The sequence below is a fragment of the Zootoca vivipara genome, chromosome 1, assembly GCF_965207765.1.
Source record: "Zootoca vivipara chromosome 1, rZooViv2.hap1.1, whole genome shotgun sequence".
Lineage (NCBI taxonomy): Eukaryota > Metazoa > Chordata > Lepidosauria > Squamata > Lacertidae > Zootoca > Zootoca vivipara.
Window position 1 is genome coordinate 75496077 of NC_142582.1, and position 16950 is coordinate 75513026.

Below are 16950 nucleotides of genomic sequence, written 5' to 3' on the forward strand. Positions count from 1 at the left end.
ACTCTGAAGCAAGTGGTACAGTACATTATCACTTGACACTGATGTTGTTAGGAGGATAGCAAATCAATAATCAGTTCTCATTCAGTGACTTCGTAAACCATCAGCTTCCATCATTGTGAAGCTTGTTTCCATTTCTGCACAACCCTTATTGCCAGGCTAGCAACTGATTATTTTACAACAGACAGGGCTGATAGATGATTGAATGTATTTTTAATCACCTTTCTTGAAAATAAAACCAAGTGCTGAAAGGATTGAAACTTTGGACACTAACAGATGCATTGCAAATTTTTATAACTAAAGAAAAGTCGCCAGAAGTGATAGTTTCTCAACTTTGTAGAACAAGACAAGGATTTAGAATTCAGTAGCTGTGAATCTTGGTTGCTGTTACCAAATGGCCTAGATGTGTGTATGTGCACTGAGATCCTTGGCATGCAAACTCTTCTATTCATCTCAATGGAGGGAGATAGCTTGAATGCAAGTGGAGAAAAACTCTAGACTAGGCATCCCCAAACTCGGCCCTCCAGATGTTTGGGGGCTACAACTCCCATCATCCCTAGCTAACAGAACCAGTGGTCAGGGATGATGGGAATTGTAGTCCCAAAACATCTGGAGGGCTGAGTTTGGGGGTGCCTGCTCTAGACCATGGGTAGTCAACCTTTTTATACCTACCACCCACTAATGCTTCTTTCTTAATGGTAAAATTTCCTTTCCGCCCACCAGTACTCAATGGAAGGAGGATTCAGTTGGTGCTGTAGAACCCCCTACTGCCCACCTAGAATCCTGAAATGCCCACTAGTGGGCGGTAGGGACCAGGTTGACAACCCCTGCTCTAGACCAGGCATAGGCAAACTCCGGCCCGCCAGATGTTTGGACCACAATTCCCATAATCCCTGACCACTGGTCCTGTTAGCTAGGGATGATGGGAATTGTAGTCCCAAACATTTGGAGGGCCGGAGTTTGCCTATGCCTGCTGTAAAAAGGTAAAGGGACCCCTGACCATTAGGTCCAGTTGTGACCGACTCTGGGGTTGCACGCTCATCTCACATTATTGGCCGAGGGAACCGGCGTATAGCTTCCAGGTCATGTGGCCAGCATGACAAAGCCGCTTCTGGCAAACCAGAGCAGCACATGGAAACACAGTTTACCTTCCCGCTATAGCGGTTCCTATTTATCTACTTCCATTTTTGATGTGCTTTCGAACTGTAGACAAATGCAAACAAACAGTGCTCATTATTGAGCCTATTTAGAAGGCATACTTTGCTGTCTTCATGCATTCACTGTGCCACACATAGTGAGGGGCCTCTTGTGAAGGAGGGGGAGAAACCAGCAGTAGTTTGCTGTGACTTGTTTGCAAAGCATTTTGAGGATAAAATCACTTCCATCTTGATCTTGCTGTTATAGCAGATTAATCTCATGGGGTGTCCTGTGAGCACTGTCGAGTCCTGTTGTGTTGGATGTATTTCAGTTGACAAAGGCTCAAGGATCTGGTCAGGATAACCACTGGTTCTCTGGACCCTTGCCCCTCTTGGCTGATAAAACTCTCAATGAGAGGACAGCTGGCTGGGCCAGGGAGGTGATGAATGCCTCCTTGTGAGAGGGGGTGGTCCCTGCCTGCTTAAAGGAGGCAGTGGTAAAGTCACTCCTTAAGAAACCCTCCCTGGATTTGGAAAATATAAGTGATTAATGGGCGGTTGCATTTCTTGGGCAAGGTTTTTGATTGGGCGGTTGTAGACTGGATCTAGGCATTCTTGGAGGAAGCTGATTGTAGATGTATTTCAGACAGGGGTCAGGCCACCCTGTTTGATGACCTCTGTTGGGAGAGAGACAGGGAAAATGTGTGCCTGTTAATTTTCTTTGACCTCTCAGTGGCTTTTGATACCATTGACAAGGTATCCTTCTGGAGCAGCTGTCTGTGTTAGAGGTGGGCAACACCACTTTGTAGTGGTTCTGGTCCTACGTGGATGGTCATTTTCAGAGGATGCTGGCTTGCGGAGTGCTGTTCAGCCCCATGGAGCTTTCAGAGCCTGGTTCCTCAGGGTTCAGTTTTATCTCCCATTCTGTTTAACATCTGCATGAAACCGCTGAGTGGGGTTATCCGGAGGTTTGGAATAATTTGTCAGCAATATGCTGATGACACACAGCTCTCTTTTACATCTGCAGGTGAGGCAGTGAACTTGCTGGACTGTTGTCTTGCCTCGGTAATGGACTGGGTGAGAGCCAACAAACTGAAGCTCAATCCAAATAAGGCTGAGGCTCTGTTACTAGGAGGTTCCCTAGACCAGATGGATGAGGGCTTGTCTGCTCTTGATGAGGTTACACTCCCTCTGAAGGAACAGGTATGCAGCTGGATCCATTGCTGTTGCTTGAGGCTCAGGTGGTCTGGGTGGTGCAGAGTGCCTCCAGCTTTGGACCCTGATCCTTCATCATCTGAGGCTCTTTCATCATGTGCCACTTCACAAGAGGTCTGGAGGGTGGCATTTTCTGCAGTGGCTCACGATTTGGGGAATGATCCGAGATGCTTGCCTGGCACCATCTTTATATATCTCTGTAGGTGCCAGGCAAAAACTTTTCTTTATAGTCAGGCCTTTGGTTTTAATCTATCTCTGGCCTTTTAGAAGTGGGTGGGATGGTTTTAAGATACAGTCGAACGCCCTGGAACTTAGAATCATGAGTTGGAAGAGACCACAAGGGCCATCCAGTCCAACTTGTATGTTTTGGCTCCCGAACGCCGCAAACCTGGAAGTGAGTGTTCCGATTTGCAAACATTCTTTTGGAACCTAAACATCTGACAGGGCTTCAGTGGCTTCTAATTGGCAGCAGGAGCTTCCTGCAGCCAATCAGAACCCGTGATTTGGTTTTCGAAGCAACTAATGAATAAAATAAATAAAATAAAATAATAGTCTACTACAGTGAAAACCCATTTTGCAAACACGGCTGGCTCAATAGCTGCTCTCTTTTGCTGCAGAGGAACAAGATAATCAAGGAAGATTCATGTCAGCAGTAGTTCTGAACATGGATTCACTCGTGGTGCATTAGTATGACAGCTGCTTATACTATATTTTCATTATTTTTTGTTAAATTTTATATTAAAAGGCAGCTGCTCGTACCTTTGGTTAGGTACCGTGTAGCTGGCGCACAGGAGATAATCTTGGGAGAAAGACAGTAATTGTTTTCTCAGTGTTCACTCATGTTTGGATAGTGGGGGCTGATCATGTTGAAACATTATTCTTCATTCCTGACATTAGATCCACCACCTGAATATGCTGTTGGCCTTCTACCATCTGTAAACTGGGACTTGCAATGGTCTATCAAATGCTGGTGTCAGGAGAAACAGAATAAACCTTGTTCTGCAACCGAAAAGTATTGCTGCAGCCCAGGTCCCCATTGACTTTATCAAACAAATGATTTATTGCTAGCTAATTTATTGTTAGAACCTGCTGTGATTTTTTTATTGCATTATCTATACAATTCTTAAGTGGAGAGATGCTTTAATGGACAGCTCTAGTTTGCGGGAAAATGGCATTACCTCTAAATCTGCTAAATGGTTGGTTTGGGGTCTTCCGCAATCACAGGTGAAAGGAGAGAGAAAGGAGGTTTGAAAGCAGGTTGATTTCTCTCTGCATGCGGCTGTGTGCATTTCACATTGAACAATAGCTTGTCCATGCTAAAGATTTTCAGCTAGTGGCAGTCACGCTGACTCCTTGTTCTATTTTTCTAACACAGCTGCCCATTATTAGCTCTTCCCAGCGGGTCACTCAGTATGTGTATCTTAAGTAAACCTGGTTGAAAAATTGGCCAGAAAAGTAATTTAATCCCCAAATAATAAGTTTAGGGCTCCATAAAAATTAATGTTGAAAATGCCTTTTCTTATTTCCTCAAATTAAATGTTTTCTTGGAGACTTTCCAACTTTTCCTTCCCTTTATTCTGAAATATTTATTTCCATGTTATTATTTCTCCATGCTTATACTTTATTTTCCATGTTTACTATTGTCTTTTATTTTTAGAAAAGAGGCAAAAATTATGTAAGAATTTTGTTTAAGATGTGGCATGAAAATTATAACTTTGATTAACTTTTTAATTTTAAGTCCTTTACCAACTGAATGGTAATTCCTGGACACTGTTCTCCCACTGCTTCGTCCCACGGAAAACCGCTCTTTAGCGCTCAGTCAAAGCAAGCAGCAATTCAGGTTTTCCCTGCAATGCAGTTTGTTCTGACCTCTTGCTAAAGAGCAGGTTTTCCCTTGGAAAGGAGCAAAGCTCTCTGACTTGTGCCTAGAAAGCGTCAGTCAGTTCCCCCCCCCCCCCCCCAACAAATATCACAGCTGAAGTGATATTTGGAGTGGAATGTAAAAGTGCTGTCTAAAATGTATAAAATACTGAAATGGGAGACAAAGGATGAGCGAGTAAAATCCTCAATGATACATTGAGCAATAGATATGGGTCATAATATAGACATGGAAGCATGGGAACGATTGGGGAATATGGATATAAATTTTACAGCATGTTATGGTCTCAGAGAAAATTATATGAAAATGATATATTGATGGCATATAACACCAAGTAAATTGGCAAAAATATAAATTAAATAAGTGTTTTCCATTTTTCTGCTCATAATAAGCATGCTCAGTCCTCATAGACTCTTTTGAAGTTTTTCTAGTAGTAAAGGTAAAGGGACCCTTAAACATTAGGTCCAGTCATGACCGACTCTGGGGTTGCGACGCTCATCTCGTGTTATTGGCTGAGGGAGCCGACGTACAGCTTCCAGGTCATGTGGCCAGCATGACAAAGCCATTTCGTATTTCCCCTAAATACATTTTGTAGTTGTTGTCCTTCATCTAAGGATCACAAAGTAATCTACAATATAAAAACACATAGTAATGAACAAAAGCAATTCCCCCGCAGTTTAAAAGACCACAGATTGTTCAGTTAGTTAGGCATTGGCCTGGGAGATGAGGAATGTTTTTGCCTCCTCCTTGTGTGTGTCTGTGGTGCTGTTTTGGCTACATAGGAACCGATACCCAGAATGTTTGCTATAGGTATATTGCATATATACCGTAATAGTACTTTATATTAGGTACAAAAGGGCACATGTTTTAGAAATTATAAAGAGTTCTGGAATTGCTTTTCTGTTTTAGAGTAGAAAGGTGGTCACCTGACTCACATTACATTGAAAGTATAGCTTCATTTGTAATCTGATACTACCAATACCTTATGAAATTATGGGAATATGGAATATATTTTCATCAATGTACTTTTATTTCTGCATTAGTAATTTTAATAGTTAATATTTATTTGCATGAATAACTCATTAGTAAGAAAAGAATAACCTGTCATCACGACTACAGTAAACTCAGTATAGGAATTTTGAATATACATGCATAAGATTGAACTGAATGGTGCCCTGAAAGTGATGGAGCAGGACTTAGTTGCAGCTAACCTAAATTCCATTGGTTTGACCTGTAATTCTGTTGTGTGGTTCTTAGTTGTGGTCCGATAAATAAGGTGTTGTAAAGAGAGGGGAGGGAAACACAAGAATCTCTGTATCATAGCAGTGATTCAGACCAGATTATAGCCCTCAATTGAATAACAATAAGTAGGAATGTGTGGGGTTTTTCTGAATAGTAACCGATACGTTATTATACAAAAACTGTGACGGTATGGCAGTTCTACCCTAATCATGCAGGTTTGCTGAAGAGAATTGTACTGTAAGCAGATTTTTGCACTAACTCAGATGACTAGAGAATAGCATAATACATTGTGCTTCCCTGCACTTGATGTGAACCAGGCATACATATTCATACCAATGTTGGCATGCACAGCAAAAGGAATTTGCATATGTAGCTCCAGAAAGTGAAGAAAAAAGAAAATCTGTCTTCTTTTCTCACCACCACAATAATACAAATAGGAGCAACATTAAAATGGATGTGTCTGATTGCTAGGGTCTGGTGAATTGAAAAACTGGCTTTCCTTACCAGAATTGCAAATCATTATTAGAAAGAGGATTTTGCGGGTGTTTTTGAATGTTACAGTTGAAAATGTTCTTCCACCCATAGTTTCAGTTATTCTTCACTGCTTTTCTGGGAGTAATGAGGCCACAGAATGCTCTGTGTTCTAATGGCTTGTGGAGTCTCTTAAAGTCTTATTTATATGCAAGTATAAGTGAGGAAATGATGACCCAAGATATGCAACCACCTGAGAACTCTTTAGGTAGCCTTTGTGAAATTTCCTGGTTGAAACAGTGCAGTTCTTTCTAAGCAGGTGTCCATAAGATAAAGATATAGCATGGAATATTAATGTTCAGATGAAGACCTGAAAAGGAAAGTTAACAAAAACGTCTTTGGAATAAACAGCCTCCTATAACCAGCATGCTTAAGTCTAATTGTAGAGCAAGTTGTCCTGCCAAGCTTAGCTCACCTTGGGAGGAACTGGCCATTCTGGGGTAGGCAGCTCTTGTGACCGACCATGGCATCTCCAGATGCCCCATGGAACCTCGCCATTTTGTGTCACTCGGTCTATCTGAGAAGCTCAACATGTGAGGAGCTCTGATCTGGTTGCTGCAGCTCAGACCATATGGCTCTTGCAAGCCACTCTTGAGTTCCCATACCAATAATTTAAGAACTTTCACCAGTTTAACTTTGCCAAGTTTCAATATGCAGCTTTTTTTTAATGCTGTATGGAAAAACACATGAAATTGTGTTTTGGAGAGTTTGTAAGTTAGCCAATGTTACCTTGCCAAACATGTGCTCTCTTTCTATGACAAGGGAAGTGGGAAGCATTGGAAGCAACTTAAAATGGGATGTTTTAAAGGTCAAATAACCTATATTCCCATGCTTTACTTTGCTGCATGTTTTGTGTTTTTTAAATCTTTGCTGGGGTTCCCTCACCAAAGAGTAGGCTACTTGCCCCAAACTTAGATCTTGGCATCCCATCCAGGAATTTCTCCTTTATATATCTATTCCTTTTCCTTTCCACCAACAAAGGGATAAATGTGGCTAACATATGAATTAGTGTGGTAACACCTCCGCTTTGGACCTCCGTTCTGCATATCAGACAACCGCCTTCTTCTGTATTAGCTTTTCAGTGCCTTCTAAAGATGTTCAGTTTCAATTAGCCTTTCAGGTCAATATCACATCTGGTATCTGTCCTGGATATGAACTTATTTTAAGTATGTGTTCTAGTTTTAAACTATCTTTATATTTATAGTTTTTTCCAAAATGGCTTTCAAATGCAAGTGTTTTTAACGGTCATTATACAGGGTGAGTCTTTTAAAAGAGGTCCCGTGGAACATGTTTCCACAGGGCCTCTTTTAAAGGACTCACCCTGTATATGTAATGTTATAAATATCATTACACTAAAAAAAACCCATCAAGATGTCTCTTGAGAATTGATTAATAAATGAAATGATTGCTATTGGTCTTGCGTGCCGGGGTTTGTGGGTGAAAGTCACCCATAATTCTGATAATTAATCAAGGTTTTATTAAACTGCACCAAACCTGGAAATTCCTGGGTTTAGTTTATGCTAACTAGCCAGGCTGTCCTGGCAGAGCTAGGTGAGAACCGGTATAAGCCATTGGACAATGGCCCATCAAGGAAACCAACCATCAAGGAACACTGCCAGACAAGGAGGGGGAGGGACCCCTCCTGCAGCTTTGGGCTGAGACCCAAAGGATTTAGGATTTCAGGGTGGATGACGTAAGTGAACAGGAAGTCATTTTGCAAGCGGCTTGGCAAGCAGAGAATGGGGGTAGCCAGAACACGATGTGGCTGGCTGGGAGAAGCTGCATAAAAAAGAGAGAGTGGGTGGCTTTTTGCTGTTCTTTGATTCTAATGGTGCGCTTATGGAGGAGGACAGACCCTTTTGGGGAGTTAATGCCAGGGGCGTTGCTACAGGGGGGCGAGGGGGCTGCCCCAGGCACTGGCCTGGAGGGGGTCACAGACACTTGCAGGGGCCCCGCGACCGACGACTCAGCCGATCCCAAAACCTTGCTCGGCGTGCGGCGGCGGCTGGCTTGTGCTTGCTCCCTTACTGGCCCGCCCCTCAACTTCACCCAGGGAGAGCGCACGCCGCAACAGGAAGGGAAGCAAGCCGGTCCTGGCAGCCGCCCGGCAAAAACATCGCTAGGCACTGCAGGGCTTGGCTTCCTCAGCCAATGCACACTCTCCCTTCCTGCTGCGGCATGTGCCAGGGTGGAGTCGGGCGGGCCAGCGAGGCGGTGTCACGCCCACACGTCATGACGTCATCACGCTGTGGAGCGGCACCCCGCCCCCAGGGGTGCCTCCGTGTTTGCCGCCCCGGGTGACAGAGCGGCTAGCAACGCCCCTGGTTAATGCTGTGAGTCCCGCTATCATAGGCTCAGTTTGTATATATGTGTAAATAAACCATTTATCATAAAGACACCAGAGTCTCTACTGTGCCTCGTTATCCCAAAAGGGAACACAGGCCCTAGTGATGAACATGCCTGCAACCCCTGGAATCTCACACAATTCGTGGATTTTGGGGTGGCGTATAATATTCTGATATTTATTAAGGCAGGCCTGTTAATACAGCTCCTTGTTGATTACCCAAACCCCCACAAAGCCCTTCTTCTAGGATGTCGTCAGGCACTTGTATGATTGTTTTATTTAAGATATCTGCTAGTTGGTTATGAACACTGTTGAAATTGGTAACGGGCCATAATGAAAACTGAGAAATGAGGCCACAGCTCAGAATTCTCAACAATGGATCAAAGCATTTCTAAAATGGGGCACTGATGTAATCACTGATTTAAAACTGTTCTGTTTAAGATGAGTCTCGTACAATATTTAAATTACAGTCAGATGTATCTTTCTTCACCAAAAAGGAGCTATATTTTACTCTTGTCAAAGATGATCTCTGCCCTAGCCCAATGTGGAAAAAGCTGGTTTCACAAATGTATCCTAACTTTGCATCAAAGATATGCAGTGTGCATGGTTCCTAGTTCAGTCCAGCAACTGGGGCTTTACATGCATAGCCAGAGTTGGAAAATTGACAATTATAGCTGTGTGGGGAGGGTGAATTTAGTCTCTCTTCTTTTTAAACACTGCAAGTGATAGAGGTATCGTACGCTTTGATGTTGCATCTCATATGCTAAGACAAAGAGTAGTGCTTCTTTAGCAGACCTTTACTCTCCATCTAATCCTCCCTCCTTTTTATCCATTCTCCTGATCAGCAGTATTATATGAACATGGTCCATGCATATTTGCAGGTAAATCAAGCTGTGTGTCATTTGATATACATTTATGTACAATAATATTTAAATACATCACAAACTTGTTTACCTAGATTTCTGAAACTGCTTTCTGTTGAAGTTGTTTATAATCAACTTTCCAGATGGCTTTATCAATCATTTCTTGAGAATGACTTTTGCTTAAGTTTCATAGTCCCCCAAGTAATTATTTGTCTCGGAAATAAAAATATTTTAGCTCACTTTCTTCCTATACTCAAAACAAAACTTGGCAGTTTATTCAGCAATAAACCCTGGAGAAATGCAATCATAGGGTTCCCCCCCCCCCGTTCTTTAATTTTTTTTTTTGACTACTTTCACTTAAAAGTGCTTTTATCCCAGCAATAGTTCAGTTTACTTCAGGAGACTTGCTCCTCATTTTTGTGTTAATGAACTGCTAATCACATATCTTATTAAATTTGACTCACTCACTGATGCACCTGGTTCTCCCACAGCTCTCTGCTTGTGGCACATTATGATTTAGGCTGATCAAGGCAGCAATCTTTGGTTGTATGTGCTAATCTAGGCATGCCCAACTGGGGGCCAGATGTGGCTTGCAAAGCAAATTTTTATGGTTCCTAGAGGTTCTATCAAAATTTAATCAAAGAGTGGTAAACGCTTTACTTTCACTTTAATTCCTAAACATATTTTTTTTTCTTGGGGATTGCAAATGATATATTATTCTACACTTAAATGTTATATCCCATGCAGCTTATTTGTTTATCATGTTTATATTACACCAACACTAAACCAGTTGCATTGGTTTATGGTCCATTTCTGGGCTCAGTTGAAAAATTTAATGCTTTTTCCTGTCTAGGACCAGGATGCTTGAATGGCAGCTTGTCTCCCTATGAATTATGGGTGGCTAACCTTTTTCAGCCCAAAGGTCACGTTGCCTGGTTAAAAACCTGTTGGGTGCTGTATGGCAGCAGTGGGCAAGGTCAAAATGAATACACACAGAGACAAAAGTTGAAGCAATATAAATCTGTTTTCAGTAGCTTGATATACAGTCATACCTCCGTTTACGACCACAATTGGTTGCAGGGAACTCCCCGAGTTCGTTGTTCCCCAAGGTATGCTTCTGGGCGGGTGCGGAGCGCCAATACAGCGCTTCTGCGCACACACACGCTGTGCAGATCACTTCTGCACATGCGCAAGCTGCGCAGATCGCTTCTGCACATCCAAGCGCTGCGGAACCCGGATGTAAACACTTCTGGGACCGCGGTGGTTGGAAACCGCAAACGGAGGCGATCGCAAACCGAGGTTTGTCTGTACTTTCTGTTAGAAAGTGGCTTTCCTTTTTTTTTATTTTATGCCAGTCAGGTGCCTAAAGAAAAGCACCTTCAGAAAAGCACCCTGCTCCATAAACTCCCATTGTAGCCATTGTTAGACTTTCCAAATGAGACTAGGTTGTGGCCAACACACGCTGATCATGTGCACATCCTGAGCCTATTTATCCATTACCACATCTTTTCGGGTGAGATGAGATTGCTGGCAGGTGGACCAGGCATTGCTGACATCCCTCGCCAAAAATCCTTCCCCTCTTCTTCTCTGAGTGCTCAGGTAACAAGAAGTGCTCTGGTCTACTCCAGTTTTTCCTAAATGATGCTGGTGCTGATCTGAGCCTGAGCTCCTGTTTCTGGACCGGAGAGAACACTGGTTCTCTGTTTTGTTTTTCAGTACTGCAGCTGATACGACCACTGAAAATAAATTGAATTGGGCTGGCAGGCCGTGAGGATATGTTTGGTGGACTAGTTCAGGCCTGTGTACCAGTAGTTCACCATCTCTGGTGTATGCCCCTACTAAGGGGGGGGGGGGTGGCGACCAGGGAGATGGTAATCTCTGGAGTGCCTCCCTAGTTATAGAATATACTCCCTGGAGAGGTCTGTTTGGATCTATTTTACTCCTGCAATGATCTTTGCATTTTCCCACAAGCTCTCTCTATCCAAGGAAATGGTCAATAGTCATTCTGAGTGGAACAAGCTTGTTTTCTCCTGCTCTAGAGGGTAGGACTTCAACCATTGGCTTCAAGTTACAAGAAAGGAGATTCAAACTGAGATTCAAACTGAACATACAGAAAAAACTTTCTGATAGTGAGAACTGTTTGACACTGGAACAGTCTCCTTTAGGAGGTTGTGGACTCTCCTTCCTTGGAGGTATTTAACCAGAGGTTGGATGGCCATATGTCATGGATTCCTTAGCTGAGATTCCTGCATTGCATGGGGTTGGACTAGATAGCCCTCAGAGTCCCTTTCAACTCTACAACTCTATGAGTAGTCCTAGGAAAGACTCTGTTTCATAAGGGCCAGTGCTCTCTGCTCTGATGAGTTGCAGAGTTGGTGAAGAGGGAAAAAGAGGAGAATGGAGGAAAAAAACTTCCTGATTTTTGTAGCATTACTCATTTTAATCCTGTTGATATTAAAAAATCTGGCTTCTTCAATGTTTTGTTTTCTTGTTTTTCTTATCATTGTATGGATTTTCAGCATTTGTATGAATTTTTTTAGTTTCTTATGTAAAACTGCAATAGAATGTTTTAAATGAAGTGTTTTGTTTTTAAATCTATAATAAAATCAATAAAATAGCAGAGGGGAGATTAGCAATCTATTCTAAATTTCTGTCTTGCTCAACCTGAGCAGGACCGTCGTAACAGCCTATCATAAAGAAGTCACACCCATAGGAAGAGGGACAGACGTGTGTTTTGATAAGCCTGCTTAAGCATGCAACCTAAAATACAGATTTTAACTAGATGCTTCAGGTAATCTAGAAGGCGGCAGGATATGAATAGAACAAATGAGTGATGATGAGCTACATCCAATATTATAGCCCTACTATAGCAAATTGACAGTTGTTTCAGAGCTGCAGAGAGACCCTTGAAATTGCTTGCCTGTAATGCCTTGTTTGTACATATTTGGTCATCAAGGCAAACTTAAGATGTTGCTCAGAACACTTTCATACAGAGCAAATTCTTATATGGAAGAGAGCCACATGGGGAAGTTTTTTATACAACATACCCTGTGAGAAATGCAACATGTTAAATTTTGTTTTTTTCCATGTACGATGCCCATGTGTGTATGTATTAGGTTACACTGTAAACACATGTTTCATCCACAGAATTGATTTCTATGTAGGAAAACCAGCTGCTTTTAGAAATTAACGTAGCGATTGATGCAGTCTCAAAGTTTAACAGCCTCAGTCACTAAGGTCATCTGTGGCAAAATTAGAAACCTTAATTTGTATCCAGAAGGTTAACGGAAGCCCAAAGTGCTGGAGCTCTTTCATAACATATTCTTGGCAAGAGTGGAGAAGACACATTTTCTGCTACAGTCTTGACTGTTCCACCCCCTTCCTATTTTTCAGGGGGGAGGCAGTTTTGTGGCACCATTTAGTTTTTGGCCCTTGAAAGATCGGAAAGCCAAAGATACAGGTTCCTCAAAGGATTTCTTCAAACAGTAAGTGCCCTGTTCATTTTAAGCACAATTTTACATTAGAGGCAACATCTATGTAGTCCTATATTCTGCGAAGTATAGTCTATCAGATCTCTGAGTGACCGAGGTGCTTCACTATAAATCTCCCCCCCCTTTTTTTAAAGAGACCCTTTGAATACTAGCAGTGTTCTCTTCTCTGTTATGGTTCATTGGAAATCATTGTGCTTTGTGCTCTTCTTTTATCCAGTGAGCTTCTTGGCATGGAAGAAAAGGGTGACAATCCAGATTTGTAGCTGGAGCATCTAGACAGGTAAGTCTGAGATTCTTTTCTTGTTCCTTCAAGATCAGTTGCAACAGCCCTTTAAATTATGCCCACTATGTAAGAAAGGAAACTATAGTTGTATCAGAGGAAGCAGTTAGTGAAAAAACTGTTCTGACCAATTCTAGAATAAAGTGAGAGGTCCAGCTACAATGATAGATTCAGTAGAGCTCCAATTACCGTGTTTCTCATATTATAAGACACGTCTTATATTTATTTTTTCCTCAAAAAAACACACTATGGCTTATTTTCAAGGGATGTCTTATTTTTTTCCTCCTCCTCCTGCCATGGCCGGCATTGCTGCTGCGCCTATCACTATGTCTTATTTTCGGGGTATGGCTTATATTCCTTGAATGCTTAAAAATCCTGCTATGGCTTATTTTATGGATATGTCTTAAAATATGAGAAACAGGGTATGTATTTTCCTATTCCACCCCACCCCCACTTGCCAATGTTTCAAATCCTGCTAATGATCTTTTCCACATTTTCTAGCTTCAGCCTTCTTTGGATAAGTCACATTCCCTGAGCACAATCACAAACTCCTAATAACAAATTGCCTCAGTAGCATTCCAACTCATAAAAGGCATACAAATTATTATTTGAATCTCCTAATTAATTATTACATATAAATTCTGCAATTTCTCACACTTCTCCTAGAGGTTGAGATTTACAGTAAGTCTTTCAGTGTAGCTCACCATTCCTTTCATTATACCTGACATTTTACCTGTTGCGTTAGGAAATAACTCAATCGGACGTACAAAAAAAGCAACTAATTTATTTTCTATGAAAAAATCACAATAGGATTGGGAAGTTAATGTAAATTAAGTTATATGTGTTATTTATCCATTTATTTTATTTAAAGCATTTTAGGCTCCTTGTCTAAATGCCCCTCCAAAGCGGCTTACAATCAAAAACATTGAAAGGTTAAAAGAATATTACAAAATTTAACAACTTGGCAACAGTCCACATAAGTAATTTTTATTAACAGAGCTGGGAAAAAGCAATTCAACCAGATTATCACTCAGCTAATAAACATCACAAACTCAAAAAGGCCTTCGTAGAAATTTGGCACACGCCAAATGCAAGGCAATTCTGTAACGGTCTTTCATGTGTAAAGTTTAGAAATGTACTAATATTTCCTAATTGGAAATATTGGTCATGTTCCATTAGTTCTTGATCTAAGTTAGTTCCTTATTTGAGTACATGATGCTGGTGTTTGAAAGCTTGGGTGTTCATGTGTTGCTGGGCCAGGTCTTAAGTTCCTGCATTCATTTACATGGTGCCTAACAACTTGGTCCTGGGACCCCTTATATCACGGGTGTCAAACACAAGGCCCGGGGGCCTAATCCGGCCCGCCAGACCTCGTCATGTGGCCCGCGTAGCTGCCGCCGACAGTAGCCGCTGACAGTAGTTCTGGAGCCTGCGATTGGCCGAGGGTCAAAACCGGGGGCGGGGCTGCAGGCGGAGGCCGGGGCGCTGGAGCCGCGCTGACGGCCTTGGCCAGGGAATTTCAATTTCGAATGAGGCTGAGGGAGGCGGTGGCACAGCGGCCAGACGGGAAAGTGAGATGCAGGAGGAGGAGGAGGAAGCCCGCCGAGGAGGTAGGAAAGCCCTACAGGCGCCGCCGGCAAAGTTGGTGCCGGGACGGAGCAGCGCTGGATTTTTTTTTGGCAGGCTTTGCTGTTGTCTCCGAGAGCGAGTGAGGCTGCACTGGGGAGCCGCCGCCCGCCGCTTCCCTTCCTCTCCTCAGCTGCATCCGGGAGCTGGGCGAGCGAGCGGGCGAAAGGGACGCGGAGTGAGCCTGAGGGGGAAGTAGGCGAAGCGCAACAGCCGCTCTCTTGATGGAGCCGGGTTTCTCTTCCCTCTTCACCCGTTTTCTCCTCATAGACACTTGGGAGGATGCCTGGCTTTTGCTCAGTTCCGGCGGAGCTGCTCCCCGGGGGGCGGCCGGGAGGGAGGCGACGACGGCGGCACGGGTTCCTGCTCTTCCCGCTCTGCCGCCGCCTCCTCTCAGCCCCTCGTGATGTAGGGCTCCAGATGGAGTCACCTCGCGGTTTCAGTAGGTGGGAGGGGAATTTTTTTTGGGGGGGGAGGTTTTCAAGCCTCCTCTGCCTGCAGTCCCGGTAGGGAGAGGCGGCGGCGAAGACGACAACAGCGCGGGTGGGGGGGAAGAGCAGCTCTGAGGTGAAGATGCACGTCCGCTGGGGCTGCCGCTGCCTTCCTCCTCGGGAAATCCGCTGCCCTCCCTCAGCGCGAGGGGAAGGGACTGTGGCGCTGAGGAGGGAGGATGCAAAAGCAAAGCAGGGAGTTGGCGCTGCACCGCATGTTGCTGCCCCTCTCCAAAGCATGGGGTGGGTTGCAGCATGTGGCATCCTGCCTAGCGGGGTTTGGGTGTGCGCAGGGCGGGAGAGGGAAGCCCTCTTTCCATCTGCAGGTTTTTAATCCCAGCAGTGGCTTTCTCCTTCCTGCCGAAGGTTTAGTTGAGCCCCCCCCCCCCCCGGGAAGCCATCGATCCCCACCTTTTGTTCAAATTTCCCTCGTTTACATCCCCTCCCACACACGCACCACGACGCAGGAATGTGATCCGTGTGGGGGCGGGAATGAGCTTACATTGTTACAAAAAACACATAGTCCTACAGACGCAACCGGCCCTTTGAGGGTGACCAAACTGCTGATGCGGCCCCCGATGAATTTGAGTTTGACACCCCTGCCTTATATCCTTGTCCAGTCATTGAGCTTTGGTGGAGGGAGTCTGTTGGGGGTCACCCATGGTTTATATCTGTGGCTTTTAACTATTAAAACCAGTTCGTTCAGTGCCGTGGGCCCAAGCCTGTGAAACACCCTCTCGAGAAATCTTCAGGTCGTAGTGGATAGGTCAGTGAAAATGTAGACCCCACTGTAGTGTGAAAAGGATAATTCCATGTCCAATATTAGGAAAATGATACATTAATAATAATTTGCGAAGATCATAATGCCTTTATACAAGTCACACTTGGGATACTATGTACAGTTCTTGTTGCACTGTATTAGAAAACTGGAAACTGCAGAAAAGAGCAACCAAAATGATGCAGCGAGTAGAACGGCTCCCCCATGAGAGAAGGTTAGAATATTTGGGGCTATATAAATTATTGGAAAAGGATTTGATGAGATGAATATAAAGGTTTGCATTGTATGTAGAATGTGGACAGAGATGCACTTTTCTCCCTCTCCTGTAATACTCAAACCCAAAATCATCCGGTGAAGCTGAATGGTGGGAGATTAAGAGCAAAGGAAGTAGTCATTCACACAGAGCACATGTTAAACCATGGAATTCACTTACACAAGATGTCCTGAAGGCTCTCAACTTAGATGGCTTTCATGGAGGGTAAGGCTATACGCCACCTCCAAGATCAAAGACAGCATGGCTTGAATGTGAGCTGCTGGGGGGAGATTATTGCTGCATTCAGGTCCTACTTGTGGACTTCTCGTAGGTATCTGCCTGGTCTATGGGGGATCCAGCAGGATTCTACTGTCTTGTCTGTTCATCATCATGAAATGGTACACCAGATGTGCCCTTTTTGATGCTGGACCGCTACAGCTTGTTCAGTCTAGGACTGCATTTGAAAAAGTATTTAGAAGCTTCACATGACACAGAATGCAGTGGTGATGATTTTAAACTGGAATCCACTACCTACAAATAAGACCATAGTGAAGGTATTGTCCTTTAATTATGATGATTATTTATTGTTTTACCAATTACCATACATTTCTATCCCACCCTCCCAGGGTGATGTACTTTGTAAACACACACACCCCTTTCATCCTCTCAATAGCTGTATAAGAGAGAGAGAGCAGCCAAAGTTCACCTGCAGACATTGTGGCTGAGTAAGAGTTTTGCCTTAGCTCTTTGTTAGCTTTCAAAAAGTCAAGAAATCAGTGCAAGGGGGTTAAGCTGCTGAAAATCCAAAGGTCAGAAGAGATTAA

General features: G+C 43.4%; 1 long non-coding RNA gene across 2 annotated transcripts in view; it reads left to right on the forward strand.

Annotated features, from left to right (window-relative positions):
* LOC148687627 (uncharacterized) overlaps positions 1 to 16950 on the forward strand; it is a 46168-nt gene that overhangs the window by 13039 nt on the left and 16179 nt on the right. For both annotated transcript variants that reach the window (XR_015949684.1, XR_015949683.1), the window contains exon 2: positions 12916 to 12978. This is a non-coding gene — a long non-coding RNA (uncharacterized LOC148687627). The remainder of the gene's footprint in view (positions 1 to 12915; positions 12979 to 16950) is intronic.